General features: G+C 36.0%; 1 protein-coding gene across 6 annotated transcripts in view; it reads left to right on the forward strand.

Annotated features, from left to right (window-relative positions):
* TENM4 (teneurin transmembrane protein 4) overlaps positions 1-18,237 on the forward strand; it is a 1,678,763-nt gene that overhangs the window by 923,720 nt on the left and 736,806 nt on the right. For all 6 annotated transcript variants that reach the window (XM_066989940.1, XM_066989945.1, XM_066989941.1 and 3 more), the window contains exon 6: positions 7,170-7,257. The gene's annotated coding sequence lies outside the window, so the exon portion shown is untranslated. The remainder of the gene's footprint in view (positions 1-7,169; positions 7,258-18,237) is intronic.

Below are 18,237 nucleotides of genomic sequence, written 5' to 3' on the forward strand. Positions count from 1 at the left end.
GAAACATGTCATCTTAAAGAAGAAGTCTAAAGGAGACAGATGTCTCATACTGTAACAGTGCTGTTCACTCTTGTTGACTGGAAAGGGAGCCTAGGGTGACTAGCTCAGATGCAGATGTCTAACTTAGGTGTGATGAATCTCTCTCAAGGGTCTCTGTTGTCCCTCCTTGTTAACAGTAGAAATAAGCCTTCTTCAGGTTGAAAACTTTTGGACACTACTAGCTTTGTAGGAAGTTTGACATCTTTATGGCTTTAAACCATTCTAAACCCTTTGCATTTCAAACATTCACAAGCAGTGGTAAAAGAATTTTTGAGATGGAAAACTTGTTGTCGTAGACTTTTGCATTGTACCGTATTCAGGAATCCTGAGTTCTTTATAATGAATTGGATATAATCTCACTTTGTTATAACACTCATTTATTCTCTTCTCACTTTCAGTACTTGGGATGCTATAAAATACAAAAATGTTCAGCGACTGCTATCAGGTTGTCTAGATTTTATCAAATCACAAAAGGCTTAAGTTTCCACTGTGTTCAAAGTTATCTTTTTCATTCTACTAATATTTTCAAATACTTAAAATCTTTATGTAACCATTTTTTATGGTCTAGTAGCCATAGACTATTTATGGGAAAATAATACAGAAAATAACAACAACAAAACAATGAAGAAATATTGGACTTTGGATTTCATTTTGTGAATATGTAGCACATGGGATGAGAATCCTGCTTTCCTTCTCTTTATAGCATTAGTAACAGGTTTTTAGCTATTGTAAACCAGGGACTATATGCCAGTAAATACATTTTATCAATGGATTGGCAAATTATTAACTGAATTATTACAATGACCAGATACATCATCAAATGCAGTTTGTCAGCCCTTATCTTCCCGTAAGATCAATACAGCATTCAGAGACGATCTGAGTAGCTAGCAAGGAGCTCAAGATTTTCTGTTCAAAGTACAGATGAATCCTGGAAATGAGTGTATGTTTCTTCACATTACTAGTTAATAGGCTTTGAGTCGTCTTAGCAGATGTGTGTTCAAGGGCACTTTACCACGCTACATAAAACTCCAAGTAGAAAACTTTTTCAAATAGAGAAACAGCAACAGTAAAGAGAAGGGATTTCACAGAGATGCTGTGTTCTTTGCTCTTCCAAGGTTCACCTTCATTTTGAATTTCCATGTGGACATGTGAATACAAATGAATGCTTACTATGTAGAGTGGTCCAGTCACCCTTTTTTAAGAACTCATCTTCCAAGAAATGTTAGCTCAAGAAACATCATCCCTAGCCTGGCCTTTAATCAGATATAGAGATCTATAAATGTGGGCCACTAAGACCATCAGGTGGACCATGTTTTAACATTTCCATGTAGTGATGGCGAAAAGAATGATGCAGTGATGATTCAAATACCAAGCACTGCTTAATGCAGCAACCCTGCTGTTAAAGCAATATTTTGCAATACTGTAATAACTTGAAAGGAATGGATTCTGCTGTGAAAGAGCACTGAGAATGAAAGCAAGAGACAAATTTTATGTGGTCTGTGTGTTTGAGGTAGGTGTTTGTTTGCAGAAGAATTTTCTGAGGATGTCAATTAGTCATAAAATGGTACTCTTTGGGGGACAGTCAGAAAGGCTAACAAAAGTTACTCTACTAATCTAAATCACTCTCTGGAGTATCCCTTCCCTGAACTGACTGTAATGGAAGCCTGGGGAAATTAGTTGTCCAAAGCTAAAGTTAGTCTTTGTGAATACTTCTCTGTAGGATATATCAAAGTAATATGTGTAAATACCTATTGTTAGCATCTTTAAACAGTGGCTGCTCCTTCATATTATGCTTAATGTTATACATACACAAAATAAATGTGAACATAAAATCATTTTGAAGTACATACAGTTCTAATACTTCCTTTGTCATCTAAAAAAAATCTGAAGACCAAGCAAAGTGCAGGTGACCTGGGTCCCTAGAGTAACTTGAATGACAAAAGATAGTTTTATGGAAGAAGGGAATTCAAGGCCAGATTTTCATTTCATTCCACCTGCTTTAAAGCTATATACTGTATCATGCTGTGCTCCAGGTCTATTTTATTTTCCATCTTCCATGCATGTGATTTAAAAACGAAATGGATAGGAGAAATTAGGTGAGAAAAAAAAAAAGTGAGAAGGTGCAGGAGAATGATCTATATATACGCATGTTGATTTGCCAGGTAATTATTTCAACAGCCTTTCAGTTTCATTAGGGATTCTGGTACAAGTCAGAATGTCACTTATTTTTATTTAAAGGTTACAGGAAGGAAAATGAGAACTGACATCTTCTGGAAGCAGGTCTGATTTATCAAGTATCAGCTGCACATCCACTGTTGCTCAAAGCTACATTTTCTCATAGAAGAGATCTTTTAAGCTTATTAAGGGGCAGTGGCCACAGAGATTGCCTTGCTCAATTCTGTTTATAATATTTTTTTTATGATTTATAATTGCATTTCTCTAATTAGTCATTGTGAATATTTAAAATGTTATGTATTGCAAATCCTAGATCAGTTTGATGCCTGAGGTTGTTAACTCCATCCTAGATAAGAACTATGTCAGTCTCATCAACATCATCTTTCTTTGAAATGCAGTCTTCCAACTTTTTTTCCAGCAAGTTCTTTTGTTGTTTTTTTTTTTTGTTTTGTTTTGTTTTGTTTTGTTTTGTTTGTTTGTTTATCTTAGTTCAGGAGTGGTAAATAAAGTCAATCTTTCATCAAGAAAGGCACACAATCCATGCCGGACAGATTCTTAAAATATGCAAAAAATGGTGCCTTCCTTATTAGGCCATAGTAGGGAAGTAAAAATGGTGCTTCTGGTTCTCTTTTAAACTCAGCTGTTTTTAGAAGAAAGACTATTTTCAAAAGGTGGAAATATTCTAATTTTGGTTAAGGTACATATATTATGTAGACATGAAATTTTGAAATTTTGATGTAGCGCCCTAAGGATGGCTTTGCTGTTTGAGATGACTTAGCCACCAGCTACTTTACCAAAAGGATGTTTTTTTGTATGTCCTGTGTTCTATCAGCCACATTGGTAGGTTTACTGTATACTAGTAAACCTATAAAATCTCTGAGTTCATTCTAGCTGCTTTTCTTAAGGTAAACTTAAGGTAAACTTAAGTCAAATTTTCCAAGTATGGTTCAGTTTCAGGTTTCAGGTTTAGATACCTATATATCAAATGTATGTGCCTACTTGTGAGTGTCTACTTGTAATCTATGTGTCTAAGCTTTTGGGTATTTGGATCTCATCCCTAATCAATACAGCTGTGATTCTAAACAATTAGTTAGCTCTCTCAAAAACAGACGTTTAAGATATCATTCAGAGACCTCAACATGGAAGAGAACTGCCATTCCAGAAGTACTGCGGGTACATCCAGGACATTCACATGATGTTGGGAGATATGCAGGATCTCTGCAAATTTATTATGATGCATAGTTATCCACCCATCTTCCCCCCTTACTCTATCTTCTGTTCTCATTTACATGGAAAAACAACATATCTTTAGTACAACACTGTAAGTCCCGCAAATTCAGTGCAAGATAATCGATAAACATGTTCCTTACAGCAAATCTAAAGGTTTTGTAAAATTATGTTGTGATGAAAACCATGCCAAAAGTATATATGCATATATATATATATATATATATTGTTTAGCTATGACTCAGAGCTCACTTTCTTTCACCCATTCTTGGACTCCAGTCTGCTACATTACTTTGTACTTTAAGCTGTTGGTACAAGTCTCCACTTTGTCTGAAGGTCAAAGGTGCTATTTTAGGAGGGTGGGGTTTTTTTATGCTTTTGTGAATGATTGTCATAGATAATGGAAAATGGCAGCTGGTTTTGTTCACAGTGAGATGTATCTGTAAGTAATTATTAAGAAAGACTGGAATTTGGTATGGCTGATTGTCTCTTCTTTTAAACCTATAAATAAAAACTGAGAGCAATTAGGGCTAAAGGGCAATCTGGATGTAATTTGTGTGCAATGCCTAACACAGCAGGACTCTAATTCAAATGGTGTTATATGCAGTGATATGATATTTCCACAGTCTGTAATTCCCAGATTTGAGTAAGCCTGAAAAAGCTCAAATGCTATAAAAAGTTATTACTAACCAAAGTGGATATCTGGGAATGCAAGAAATGCATGAATCTATTCTTTTGAGAAATGTAGTACAGGTTTCCACATGCAAAGCTTTCGCAAAGCTCTGGAAAACATGTTTTTGACATATATTTATCCCAAATAATATCCCAGCTACTTTAAGACTGGTCCAACTATTAAATAAAGTCACCAATGAAAGACCTAAAGGACAAAAACAGCGTATTCAGAAGTTGATTCTCTTGAATAAAGCTGTTAGACTGGTGAGAAAAATACACTATGAAGAGGTAGAAAGCCTTCAAAATACAGTGGAAATACTAACAAGGATTATTTATCATAAATAAAGGACATTAAAGATGGCATGTCAAAGCTAGTACAATAGCTGCTAGTTGTACATGGCCTGGGCTATCCAGATATGCATTTCAGGTAAATAAGACAAATGGTGTCTTGTAATGCTCATGACGTGTTAGACGCTTAATTCTGCATCGTAAAATTGCCTGACTTTCTAAATATGAAATACAGCTGTGTAAATTAGATTCACCATATAGTATTTACACTTTTTGGTACAGATGGAGAAAAAAATCCAGCTGAAATTTTAAAATAAATAAATAAATAAATAAAATAGACTGCAATTTGTCTTCAATTTAAAAGGCAGAATAAATAAATAATAATAATAATTAAAAAGAAAAGAAAAAAAAATTGAAGACACCTATTCCAGGCATACTTGCATTTCTGCAGGTATGTTCTGCAATGGCAGAGACCAGTCTCTTATTTCACTCAATATTCAGATAACTTGCTATTCTTCATAGCCTGCTTAGCATTTAGATCTTTGTTTAAACTCTTCCTTTCTCACCGGAAAGATTAAAGGCTTTCAATTAAGTCATTTTGGGTTGCTGAAATTTGTGTTTATTTTGATTAATTTCAGGAAACACAGAGACAGGTCAGTTAGCTCAGTTGCCTCAGCAAAGCTTCAGATGTTCTAATGTACAGGATGAGGTAGATCCTTAACATCTTATTTCATTCCATAATGCCTGTCACAGACTGCCTGATGAAAGCATTTCTTAAAATGGCCTATATTATTCTTTTGGGTTTGTGCCTGATGCAGACCTTACCCTACTGTCTCAGGAGGGCTATCTTCATTCACTTGCAATACGTTGTCCTGTCTTCTTTTTATCCCCTTTTTTTCTCCTCCACCTAAAGCTGACTGCTGTTTTTCCTTGCCTTGTGAAGTCTTTTCTGGCTTGAACACAGATGAAAATTCAGCCTGCACCATTCATTGCAGGGAGTTGTCTCCACCACTCATGGCTATAACTCTTTTTCCTCCACTATTTTTTGTCTTCCTCATTCTCACCTGTGTACTATGCTGCATCAAGCTCTTACAGCTTAAATGAGGCAGACCTGTTTTATGCAAGGATTGTGAAGATTTTTGCACATTTTCACTGGACTTTTGAAGTGTCTGTTGTGTTTGCAGTACCAAGGAATCAAAGCATTATCTGAAAAGTTTTGGACTTCATGTATCCCTGGCCAGATTTCTGCTTTCTACTCGTCTGTGGACTGAGTACCACAACAGCTGCAATGGCTCTTCAATTTTGTTCCGGAAAGGGATGGAGGAAAAAATATATATATACTTCTCTTCCTAACTACTGACTGGCTGGTACAGCTGCTTAGATCTGCCAATGGTGATGATCTGAGGCAGGGCTGGTATACTACCTCTAATTTATTTTGGCCATCTGCTTTTCCTACTTCTAATTGGTGCATGTTAGGCAGGAGAATATTCTTAAAGAGCGTTTAGGCTGAGGATGTTCCTGGATTCACTAAAAGCAGATTGAAATGGAATATTTTTTCTTTGATGGGCAGACCAGGCTGTATCTCAGCAACCATCTCATATTTGGCAAGATTAGTCCTTTTGCATAAAGTGGTTACATGTGCTGTGGTTGTTATTGGTATGGAGGCTGCATTAGTAAAAGTGAAAGAAGATCTGAACACATCTTTTAGCAGGTTCTGCACAGTTGGAAAATATTTATGTTGTACCCTGAATATAGTGCAGTTTGTTTGTAAATGTTGAGCTTTATGTGTCCTACAAACGTGTAAGATGTGAAAAGTGTGTCTAAATAGGGGTCTTGAACAGGGGTTTGTGTACTTGGTTTCCTTGGTCTGAAACAGAAGTCTTAAGGTTGCTCCATTTACTTTTCCTGTCATCTCAAAGCAGCCCTTGAGAAAGGTGTCTGAAGTCTGATTTACAGTGTTTTGCTGATCCTAAACCCATGTGTTTGCTCAGTGAGAGGTATTTGCATTAAATCCTGAACTCTCAGGAAAGGGCAGAACTTCACAACCATGCAGGAGTCCTAAACCGCTGTCACACAGCAGATTGTAGGAATGGAGGACAGCTAAGAATAGTTGAAATAAAAATGGACAATGTAGTTTTTATTAGTTTGTTTTTATTTCTTGCACACTTTCTGAATGGGATTCAGGTTGTCTAAGTTAAGTATCTGGCAGTCCAGTCTGAAATGATCATGAAAACAGCCTGTGCGAAGAGAGGGATATCCCCAGACGTGCCATGATTTGCTCTCAGAGATGCTTCTTTTTCTCCACCAGCTTCAGAGAGAGTCTCAATAACACATTTAGACTAAGCTTTAAGGAGATAAAGCAGAGCAAGACAAATTCCACTTTTTTTTTTTTTTTAATTTCAAATCATTTTGAGTTTACTACTGAGATTGCCACTGGATTTTCAGGTAACACCAGAAAAATATCTGCATTCAGATAGATGGACACAACACAGTTTTTATGCATTTACATTGTGAACATGTTATAGTATAGATTACAAACCTTTTACAACAAAGCAAAACACACCCACCTGCCAGTAATTTGCTGTGTTATTTTCACATGACATTTTCTCTAACATCTTTCTTAGTTAAAATGCCCTATAATAATAGATACACTCTTCTAGTAGACATGATATGAAAATTTTATAACATATAGTCTTATTAAGACTGTACTTCTTATTTACAATATTCATCAAAGAATTATGGTTTGCTTTGTCTTTATCATTTTACAGGACCCTGGTAATAGTATATGGATTGTGTTGGAGATAAAAGATTGTACAAATATTGGATGAAATATCTCCCTAGCAAACAGTCCTGTTGGTAAGCAGTTTGTATATGTTTTCTTCTCTTTTGCAATATATAATGGTGAGCTATGCAAAGGCAAGTTTATATCATGTTCAAATAGACATTTACTAAATACAAAAAATATTTAAAATGTCTACAGTTGTCTCTCCCCTTCTGAAATAACTTCAGAACCACCAGATTAACTTTCCACTCTTGAGAGAAAAGTTTTCAGTTTGTGTTTTGTGTAACTGTATATTACAAAGTTTTGTAGGCAGTGTTATACACAGATGTTCCCTCTTAAGAAATGTGAGAAGTTCAATTTGATAGAAAGATTGAGAGCTTTTTTTTTTTCACTTTTTTTTTTTTTTTTCCAGTGTTCTGGTTGTACACATTGTAAGCATTGTGGTTTTGATTCATTATTGATACTAAAGAATGTTTGTGGTGCTATAAACATCCATGCAGTTTGTATTCATAGCTGATTAATGTCTGTCAGATATTAAGGTATTAGAAAGTATCAAGAAAACTGCACGACATTTAGAGGAATAGTTATAAGGTCAGAAGCCAGGAACACCTGCGCTCTAGTCCTAAAACTACATCTGGTTTATTGCATGACCTTGAGTGAGTCATTTCTGAAGAGGGGGAACTGCGTTTCTGTGAGGGGATGCAATAATGTATGAACTGAATTGCTCTTCTTTATATAATTGGAGAGCTCATTAGGTAGCTGTTAAGAATGACTAAAACCCATTAAGCCTGATAAGACTTATTTCTTCAAAACAACAAAAAAAAAGAAATAATTTAAAATATGACTTTATTTTTTTAATACAGTTACTTTAACTCTTTCATTTCCCATATTGTCTTCACTGTGGAATGCTGCTTCTTTCAATTGTGTGTAAAACCTTTTCTTCAGATGCTGTTATGGGTTTTGTACCTGGCAATGAGAGAAAGCTCTATGAATTTAAAGTGAAGAAACCCAACTCAGTAGATTTGACTTGCCAGATTGCTGTATATGGTGATACATGAACTAAAAACTGATGAGGAGTAAAGGATATTTTCATTGACAGTAGCCACAGTGATTGAAATGCTTGTCACTTAGACTCGTCATTAACTAAAAACAAATGGGTCTTCTTTGTTATGTCTTTTATGGGGAAGAGGGAAGACTCCTGGGAAATGTATTGGCTCAATAATTTCACATACTGCATGGATCTGTACTGGGAGGAAGGGATAAAAATCTTTACTTGGTGGAAGGGGGTTTATTTCCACATGTAGTATTAAAAACTCAGCTGGACAGGTCGCATAGGAAACTCAACCAGTTAGACCTCTTTAAGTAGTGGTTGGAGTAGATGTCAAGAGGTGCCTTCCAGTTTAACTTATTCTATGGGTTTGTGAATCTATGTAGTTAGGCGATATAAATATGTTAATCGGGAAACTGTTATATGATTTATATACAGTGACATTCTTTACTTATCGAGAGAAGTTATGCAATTTAATAACCCATGGAGGAGACCAACTGAATTCTATAGATGCTGAAGGAAGATGGGGAGCCAGAAGAAAAGGAAGAATGATTTCTTTAGTAAGGTTAGGATCCAGCTGTGTGAGATAATTAGGTATCTAATGCCATAGGTGTGCATATAATTTGTCCTGTGGTTTTCAGATTTTCTTTTAAGTTCTTTTGTTTCAGAGTATGACTTTCTCTTAGAAGTCTGTGTGATCAGTGACTGCTTTGATCACTGGAGGGCACAGATTTTCACATGCTGGGCACAACTTAAGCTCGCTTGGGGAATCGTGACTTATTTTGCTGAGAGAACTCCGTGTCCAGTCTCACTGGTATGGGACTATATAAAACCACAAAAGGAATATGAGTGAAGAATGCTATGTAGCTGTAATAACGGGCAAATGACATTTTGCAGTGTAAATAAGGACACCACCTACAAATTGTGAAATAACCCTTCTGCTCTGCTTGATATTGATACAGCTTCAGTGAGAGCCCACCTTAAAGCATGTAAGGAAGCTATGAACTTGCTGGGCGTAGACCTCAGAGGAGAAACAAGGGCAAGCCATGAAAGCATGCTAAGTGAGACAAAAGAAATGTGAAAGTGCTTGAGATGGTTTATGGCAAAGGGAGCTTGATGAGCTTGATGAGAGGCTGCTGCAAAAAGAAGCAGATAGTTTCTTCTCTGTGTTGTGTTCATAATGGAGAAAGCAAGAGACAGGGATTTAAACTGAAGCTGATTTAAGTCAGGTAGCAGCAGATAGCTTGAACAAGGTTCAGAAAACTAAAAGATGGAATAAACTGCTTCAATTTGTTGTGGAGATGGTTCCTGGGGATCTTTCAGAAAAGGCTGAAGAAACATCTTTCAAACGGAACTTGCCTTCATTGGGGTAAAGGTTTGAATTAAGACATATCCTGGGGTCTCTCCCAGTCCTGCTTTCTTCTAATTGTCTGCTCCAAGATCTGGAGCATCAATTATCACATGCAAAGTTACAGTTGTTAAAGGAAATAGTTGTGCAGAAATGTGTGTGTGGCGGGGGGAGGTGGGGGGAGCTGTTGGTAAACGCATCTCTTTAATGTACGTTACAATGGGTAATCAATGTAAGTTGCACCAGGTGAAATCTGTATTGTCTAAATTATGATTAAACTGTATCAACTTGTTTTCAGTGAAAGCTGAATCCCTGATAAGGTTCTTTCATTTGTAATCATAAAAATTTCTCAAAATGAACTCTCAGTGTGCTGAAAATACAAAGACAATCTGGTTACCCTGTTGACTTTAAAATGGAGCTGCTTAGGGACCCTATCTGAAGACAACAGCCCTATATATATACACTATCAGACTTGACATGTTTACTGATTTAGGATGTAGATTGATGCTTTAGTAGCAAACCACTGCTCTTTGGGGGAATCTGATGATTTCTGAACATCCTACAGAAAAGCTACACTAAACATACAGGGCAACTGTACTAAGCATGTTGGCATAAAATAGTTTGGGATATACAAGAAATTAGCATTGTGGCTGGAAACAAAAGTATGATTAACTCAGTAGATCAATTACAAGAAGTAACAGCTCTGTTTCCAAACAGTAGGAATCACAATCTCTTTAGCAGTTAATCACGTTGTTTATATGCTTTGCTGTTAGGTGTATGAAATGACAGATGACATGTTTCTCTGTATATCTCAATTGTATAGAAATATAAGTAGTTATAATAGTCCTTTTCTGTGCTACTAGTAAAATTTGAAATCTCTGAAAAGGGCTCTTTAGAACTGAGCTCTAGCTTTCCATTTTTGTGTTCTTTATCTGTACTTCACCAGCTTGAATGATGCCAATTAGAGCGTGTGCTGTACAGTCACCTTTTAATTTTCTGCTTCTCATGCTTTACATATTCACAAATTTGGGTGTTGACTGTTCTGCTGAATTGCTTGAATAATAATAATAATAATTAAAAAAAAAAATCATTTTAAGATATTTTTTTTTTCTGTGAGATTTTTGGCCTTAATACCCTTGATGCTCATCCAGCACAGGTGCTCTGCTATGTAATTACTGGAAGCAGCTTGAAATAAAACTCTGAAATAGGACTGGTAACCTTGAAAATATTACCATTGCATTAGGTAACAGCAGTTACAAAACTGCAGTAAAACTGCTTATGTACCATGTTCTGGTATTTCACTGTCTGTTGACTGAAACTGTGGCAGAAGCAGTACTGACAGCAAAAAATAAAAATTCAAATATCCTTTCACAAAACATTTTCTTGAGTTGCAAATGGTTGGAGAGTGGAGTAGAAAGCAGAGATTCAGTCTGCAGAAATCACAGTCAGCCACACGTGAAAGCCTTTCAAGATTGAATCCATTGATCAAAAATATTTTCAGCATGCTCCCATTTCCTCACAGGTTAAACAATAATAAATATTGAACAGTGCGACTCCAACTGCAGCTGGAGCATTTTCAATAAATAAAGAATTAAATATAACCCAGGACAGAGGCAGAGAGCTCTCACCTATACTTGAGTACTACAAGCTGGTTCCTATTTTACAGTAGACCCCAGGTCTAGGGAAAGTGATTAATCCTGTTTTTGCTGGTGTGAAAGGTATGGTTTCCCCCTGGAAATGCTTAAAAATGCAGTTTCACTTCAAAAAAAAAGTTACATTCATCATTGTTGCTCTTTTCCTGACATGGCTGTATGGAACTTTGCTACCTAGCGATAAACAGTCTCTATTTCCACCCCAGAACCACCTGTAAAGGTGTATTTTATACATGGAAATTTGCTTGGAGTCTGACTTTTCACAGTTACCTTGCAGTACTTTTGCATTTGTTTAGATAAAGCTGGGCAGCTCATTCTGGCTTTGGTTTAGCACATCCTGATATTGCTAACCAGTGAAGTGTTCTGCTTGCTGTGTATCTGCGCCAAGTGCAAGGTGATAAAGTTGTGCTTGTTCAGTTGGGGATAGTGGAAAAGAGAGGAGATACCAATCAATGCTGCATGTCCCTGTGGAATATTTCAGTGCAAACATGAATCTAAATTTTCTTCAGGTAGACATAAAGAGTGGATAGTATCAATGCTGGGTTCAAAACTGAGCAGCAATATGGTTTCACCCATTTTTCAAAGAAACATTTCTTGTCCTTTTCGCCTTTTACTAGCTTCATGTTTAGTAACAGAAATCCAACTCATCAAAGAATATTAATTTAACTTGGAGCAAATTGAACATTTTTTATATTTCTGTGTTTTTGTTGTTTTCCCAAATGATAGTGAACTTAACAATAGGTTTATTCTTCTAAAGTTGTGTTTAGGTTTGTGTTTGGGTCTTCTTGAAAAGCAGTTCAGCTCAAACAATACTATGATTAACCAAACACCTACCAACGGACTCTAGGTATGGTAGTAGTCTGTTATATTCCTTGCTCTCTTAAAAAGAAAATTTGTAATTTTTTGCCAGAGGTAGAAGAAATAGGGTGATCCTTTTAAAGAATTTAAGTTAAATAACCCAATTTTAGATCACTGTCTATTGAACATTTTGCCCATTGTAATCCTATAAGAGGAAAAGGCAGCCAAAGGAGAAGTGATTGCATTACACGGTAGTTAACATCCCTGCACATGCTTAGAAGAAACTATTAGACAGCTCAGGTTTCACGTAAGGCAGTGCTGATTCAAGCACCAGCTTCCTATGCTGTATATTCCGCAGCTTGGGAACCTGGGAAGTAATAGATTTTATACAATACACACTCTTTCCCAAGAAGATTTTTTGTCTTGATTGTGGGGGAAAAAAATATCTCTGTAATCCACCTGGGAAAAAGTGTATGTACTAAGGTGGTGGGCTTAACAGAAAGAGAGAAGAATGTACAGAAAAGGATGAAAGTGAAATGAGTTAGTGGTAGGCTATTTTCCTGTGTTATTTCAAAACTCAGAAGATTTTAGGTTAGTTCATAAGTAAAAATGGTTCAATCTCACAGGACATCTGTTTCTGAAATTAAAAAGCCAACAACTGCAGGATTCCATAGTGTTAGCAATCTTCGCTTAATAGAGATCCATGATTCAAAGAGATATGTGACTTAAAATCTACTAGGGAGAGTGAAGCAATTAATAGTTGGAACTTTTTATAGCACCTTTTATCCAAGGATCTCAAAACATTTTACTGGCTTTAATTAGGCCTCACTCCATGCAATATCCTCCTGGAATAGAGATTTTTTTTTTTCTTTCCAGTATAGAGCAACTTGAGACACAGAGGTTAAATGATTTGACAATGATCATGTAAAAGCAAATAGTAATGATAGGAATAAATCCCAAACCTCTTGCCTTCCAGTCCCTTGTTCTAGCCACTAGCCAAGTTTCTTTCCTCTACATTAAACTCAAAGCTTTTTCTTATCTGTCCTGGAACTTGTGTGAGTATGATTAGGCAATTAGAAAGACTTTCATCTTTTCTGGAAAGAAAAAAATAAAGTTGAAACAAATCAGTAAAAAAAATGCTTTCTGCTCTCAGGTAGAGAAGGAATCGTTCCAATTTACTGCAGTGAGAGCTGTGAAAAATATGGAAGAGCAAACTCTAGAGGTAAACATACTGACTTTGGAGATAATGAATAAGGGTTTGTGTTTCTGCCTACCGGGAAGAATAGTTTTTTTCACTGGTAGTATAAAATGATGCCTGCAGTACACTCAAGAATTCAGCCTCATGAAAGGAAGAGAAAAAAAAAAAAAAAAAAAAGGTTTAAGGCTGGGAGGGAGATAGTCTCCTGGGAAAAGACAATAGGAATTCATGTCATCCAGGTACAGCCCTGAAGCTGGCAGGTGTTACATAGGAGAAACAGGCAAACTCATGAAAACTCTTGAATGTTAGAGTCCTTGGCAAGAAGTAGGGGAAAAGGAAGTCAAGATGATTAAATTAGCAGATGATATAGTTAATTCTGTTGTTGTGTCTCTAATAGATATTTGGCTGAGGATATTAGGTCAGATTACATGATTTGTTTCTTGTAGTTTGTTTCTTCTAGTTAAAGATACATTTTAAAAATTATAAGAAGAGGGAAATAAGCAAAAGAACAAGGTTAACACTAGTAGCTTGAATAAAAGCTGGGTTGCTTCCATGTCTCAGTAACTTGATTTCAAAAAGCATAAAGTTTTGTTTGTAGAACCGTTTGCTCATCAGATGCTGGTAGTGATTATTGACAAGAGAGAACCCAGTTCAGAACTTATGTGGAGATAACTTTGTTCATGAAAACTTGATTCATTGGACTTACTCGATATGTTCCTATATTTTTTATGTCAAAACATGGAAACCCAAATTCATTTTTTTTCTCCCCATAATTGATTCTCACTAGTTTCTCCATAGTAACCCACAGTGAATACAAGGGCTGTCCAACCACTGCAAAATTTTTCTACAATGTTTCAGCACCAGGAGAAGAGAAGTTGTGTAATGGGGTATGATGAAAGTCCCAGACACTGGCTTTATGGGAAGAAATTAAAAAAAAAAAAAAAACAAGATTAGAATAAATATTGAAATGCTTGCATAGACTGAAGTTTTCACCATCAAAGTGACCCTGAGCACTGTTATACAGTCAGTGTGTAACAGCGCTACCCAGGCAAAATAAGCCAGCACATTCTCGTTTCAGAGGTGATGCTGAGAATTAATTCACAGGAGCTTGCTACCAAAAGTTACTTGCCAAATGTTCATTGGGAATAAGCTGAAATACCAAAGATACAGATTAGGAAATTAGAAACTACTTGCGTTCCTCTTAGGCACAGAAAAAGATGGCAAAGAAGTGATTTCACTGTTCACACTTCACAAAATCTGCTGAACATAGACTTGACTTTTAAATAAATAACCAGTCTTTGCAGTTCTCATCATGGATTCTAAAAAGGCAGATGCAGCCATCGCAAATGATTTTGCTCGCTGTTACATTTGTCAAAAGCTGTCAGAATGTAGTAAAAAGGTGTTTATACAGAGTAATATGCTGCTTGATCTCCTGTATGTCTCCTAGACTGGAGATTTTAGATCGCTGATTTATAAGAACAAAAGAGATCCAAAAAGGCCTGTTATTTTCTAGCTTTACCAATTTATATATGATGCCCTTTTACAAATATCCATGTCTTCAATTACAGCTAACATTCAAGGACTGGAAAAGGAATATGATCAGATAGAAAAAAACAGTCTGCTTCACATTGAACTATGGTTGTATAGTTAGATAGTAGGAATGGTATACAAAATAATCATTATTTTTATCCACAAGTTTGCATGAGTTTAAGCATGACTAAAAGAACTCTCTTCAAAAAAAAAATAAGTTTGTATCCAGACAGTCAAGGTTTTAGAGAGAGATTTTGGCATGTGTTAAAGCAAGTGTTTACAAGAGGTTGTCAGATAACTGTGTATTCATGCTATCTCTTGCTCTCTTCTACACTTTCTCTCTGATCCACTCATCTAGCTTACCTGACCTCCATAAAAAAAAAAAAAAAAAAAGGTATAACACACCAATAGAAAGTGAACATTACAGAAGGCAGCATATTACAGAATTTCCATATGTAACAGAAAATATTATATTTACCTGGCAAATGGATAAGAAAGACACATCCTACAGGTACATGGTTTGGTCTGGCTGCTGCTGATGAATGCTATAATCAGCACAGTAATACAAATTTTATTTACTGTAATTTTTACAACTATCATAAACTGCAAGTTATTTAAGAAATCCATAAGCTACTGGCAGGCAGGTATGAAAAAAGGAAGTTACCAGGAAGAAAGAGAGTGCTCACTATTATATTTGGCCAGCTGGTCTAGCTACATTCATAAGCATGTTAAATAAGGAATGAGCTAGTGAGAGAAAATGATACTTTCAAGACCATATGTGAACCCGTCTTATTTAATGTAAAGAGTATTAAAGATGTACCAGTGCTTGGAAACTAGTCTTTCTTCTGTTTTATGGGATGAATTATAAAAATAAATAAATAAAAATAAAAATAAATAAAGATTTATATATATATATACTAGAAAATGAACATGCCAATGTAGGATTTTCAAAATTTGGAGCATAAGGAGAAAATTACATTTGTTTTTTGATAGACTCTAAAGCCACTACTTGTTTCTCCTAATTTTTCTGAGATGTCTTTGTCCATGTTGCAGGGGCAGAAAGGTCTCAGAAATCGCCGAACTGCAAATTGCTAGAGACTAGGAGTTTACTGGGGGAAGAGTTGAAAATATTATGGATCTGCTCTACTTTTATATGACTACTATAATATATAACAGACACACATTATGCATTGTAGAAATTAAGAAGTTCTTTCTTTGGAAACTTTCAGCATTTTCTTAATTTCCTGTTGCATTTTAGAACGGTGCCAAAGATGACATTCTCCAAACCTTTCTATTTATACATGAATTTCAGAGGAAGAATTATTTTCTACCGTTAGTATAGGTCAGAATTCCATAACTAAACTTGATCTGAATTTTACACCTTGAAATTCAAATACCATGTTAGATATGAAAAATGTAGTGTATCTTCACAAAATTACAAATCTTATTTCATATAAACAATAAACCCTCTGAAACTCTGCAAGTTAATCTCACAGAGCACATCCATGTTTCATATTTTGTCTTTAATCATTGTAATAATGTGGGCCTTTTCAATTTCCCATATAGCTAAAATATACTACTTTGTGTGGTGATTGCATTTGAATAAATTGTTTTAGGGAGGATGGTATTTTTTGCCATTACTCTCGCTGCTTTGACAGAGGATGATGAATAACATTCTTAAAGAAAATTTCATGATGAACGACCTCTTTAGAATTTCTGTTATTTTTTCTTATATTTAGTGGCTGTATTGCTGTTCATAGCCTAACTCCCTGTAGGGATGGGACTTGGATGCACAAACTTCTTTCCATATTCTTACCTTTGGACTAAATACGAGTGTAAGGCAAGTGAGTGGGTCAAAGTGTGATCTCTAGTTTGGAGAGCATGGGGGGCAAGACTGCAAATTATGCTGTAGATGCACCCCATCTAAATGAATGCAAGAACCCACCTTGAAGATGACTGCTAATTAATTTTCTTTGTTGTTGTTGTTGTTAAATATGAAGGTCCTAATATTCAGCACAGTTCTTTAATCTGGACTGTTCTTATTTCATTCTAATCAAAGTCAATTTTGACAAGTTCTAATCTCTTTCAAAGCCTTGCTGAATATTCAAGGAAGTCTGTCATTGGGAAATCACTGGCACTGTATTGTTGTGAAGAGACAACACTCCTAATACCAATTTAAGTATGTGCTCCTCCCCTACAGCAAGGCCAAGCAGCTGTTTAGATTATTTACCTGTACATTTCCATGTTTTGTAAAATATCGAGATTGAGCTTTGCTTTGACTTTGGCCAGAAATTCTATTAAGCCCAGTCCACAAAAACATTCAACTTCCCAGGTCCAACTGAAGCATTTGAAATCCTAGTTCCAGAGAGGGCTGTATAGTACCTTTAATGCAAGAAAATAAATGATGGGTTGTAGACCATGCACAGATGACAGGCCTGGTGACCTGAAAGCAATTCCAAAGTAAGAAATTAGTAAGGCTCAAGGCTCCTCTACCAGCTGTAGAAGTTGGACTGGACTGTTAGGGATCTACAATTGCTCATGTGCCTGATGAACCTGTGCTTCATATTTCCAGAACCAATTGCAAATAAATATAAAAATAATGAGGTGGAAGTCTCGTGAGGACAGAGACTGGAAGACTCCAATACTTGGAGAATATTCAGTGGAGTTTGACACCAAACTTGTGATATTCACATAGGCCTTCTCTGGACAGTAATAAACAGAGGTTCATCACATCAGTCTCAGTCATAATTTATTAGTGTCTTATTTCCTTGAGTATGATAGAAAGATCTGAGGTATGAGACTGCTGCTGTTTGAAGGAAAACATACCACACCAGCTATGGTGTGATAATGGTCAAACACATCAGCTGTGTGACTAATTAAAACAGATATTTAACACAGAGACATGTAAATAATAAACTCAACCTTAAATGACTCTCACAGTACAGGCTGTCTTTGGAAACATCAGCTACAGAAGATAAAGCAGCCCCTTTCTGGGGGTTGACTGGAGGTTACAGCATGGTCCTTTTTTGCATGTGTTCACTAAACACATCAGCCCATTTAGCTCTACACAAATCCTCTGTTTATTCGTTCCTTTGAAGCTTCAGCAGCACATTTAGCTCTAACGTGTTTGAAACGTGCTGAAAGTATACGGCACTCTTGATAGAAATAAAAGCATGATTAAAGAGGTAGTGCAGTAACTGTCAGTCACATTTTGTTAAGTCATTATCGTGTTGCAGACCTCTTTTTAAGAGACCTAACTCCTTAGCAAAATATACAGTTATTGTTGAAAAAAAAGGGGTTGTTTTCTCTTCTGACTTTCATTAGTGTGTGCGTGTGTGTGCTCAAATACCTGTCTGTCTCTGTATCTGCTTTTCTTTAGTTCTTCCAAACATGGCTGGAGATGCAGTCCTCCAAACCAACTAAGCCAGTCCCAGGCATGAAACAAATTCTGCAGAAAACTTTCCATTGAATCAGAATTAA

The sequence above is a fragment of the Anser cygnoides genome, chromosome 1 (assembly GCF_040182565.1).
Source record: "Anser cygnoides isolate HZ-2024a breed goose chromosome 1, Taihu_goose_T2T_genome, whole genome shotgun sequence".
NCBI lineage: Eukaryota > Metazoa > Chordata > Aves > Anseriformes > Anatidae > Anser > Anser cygnoides.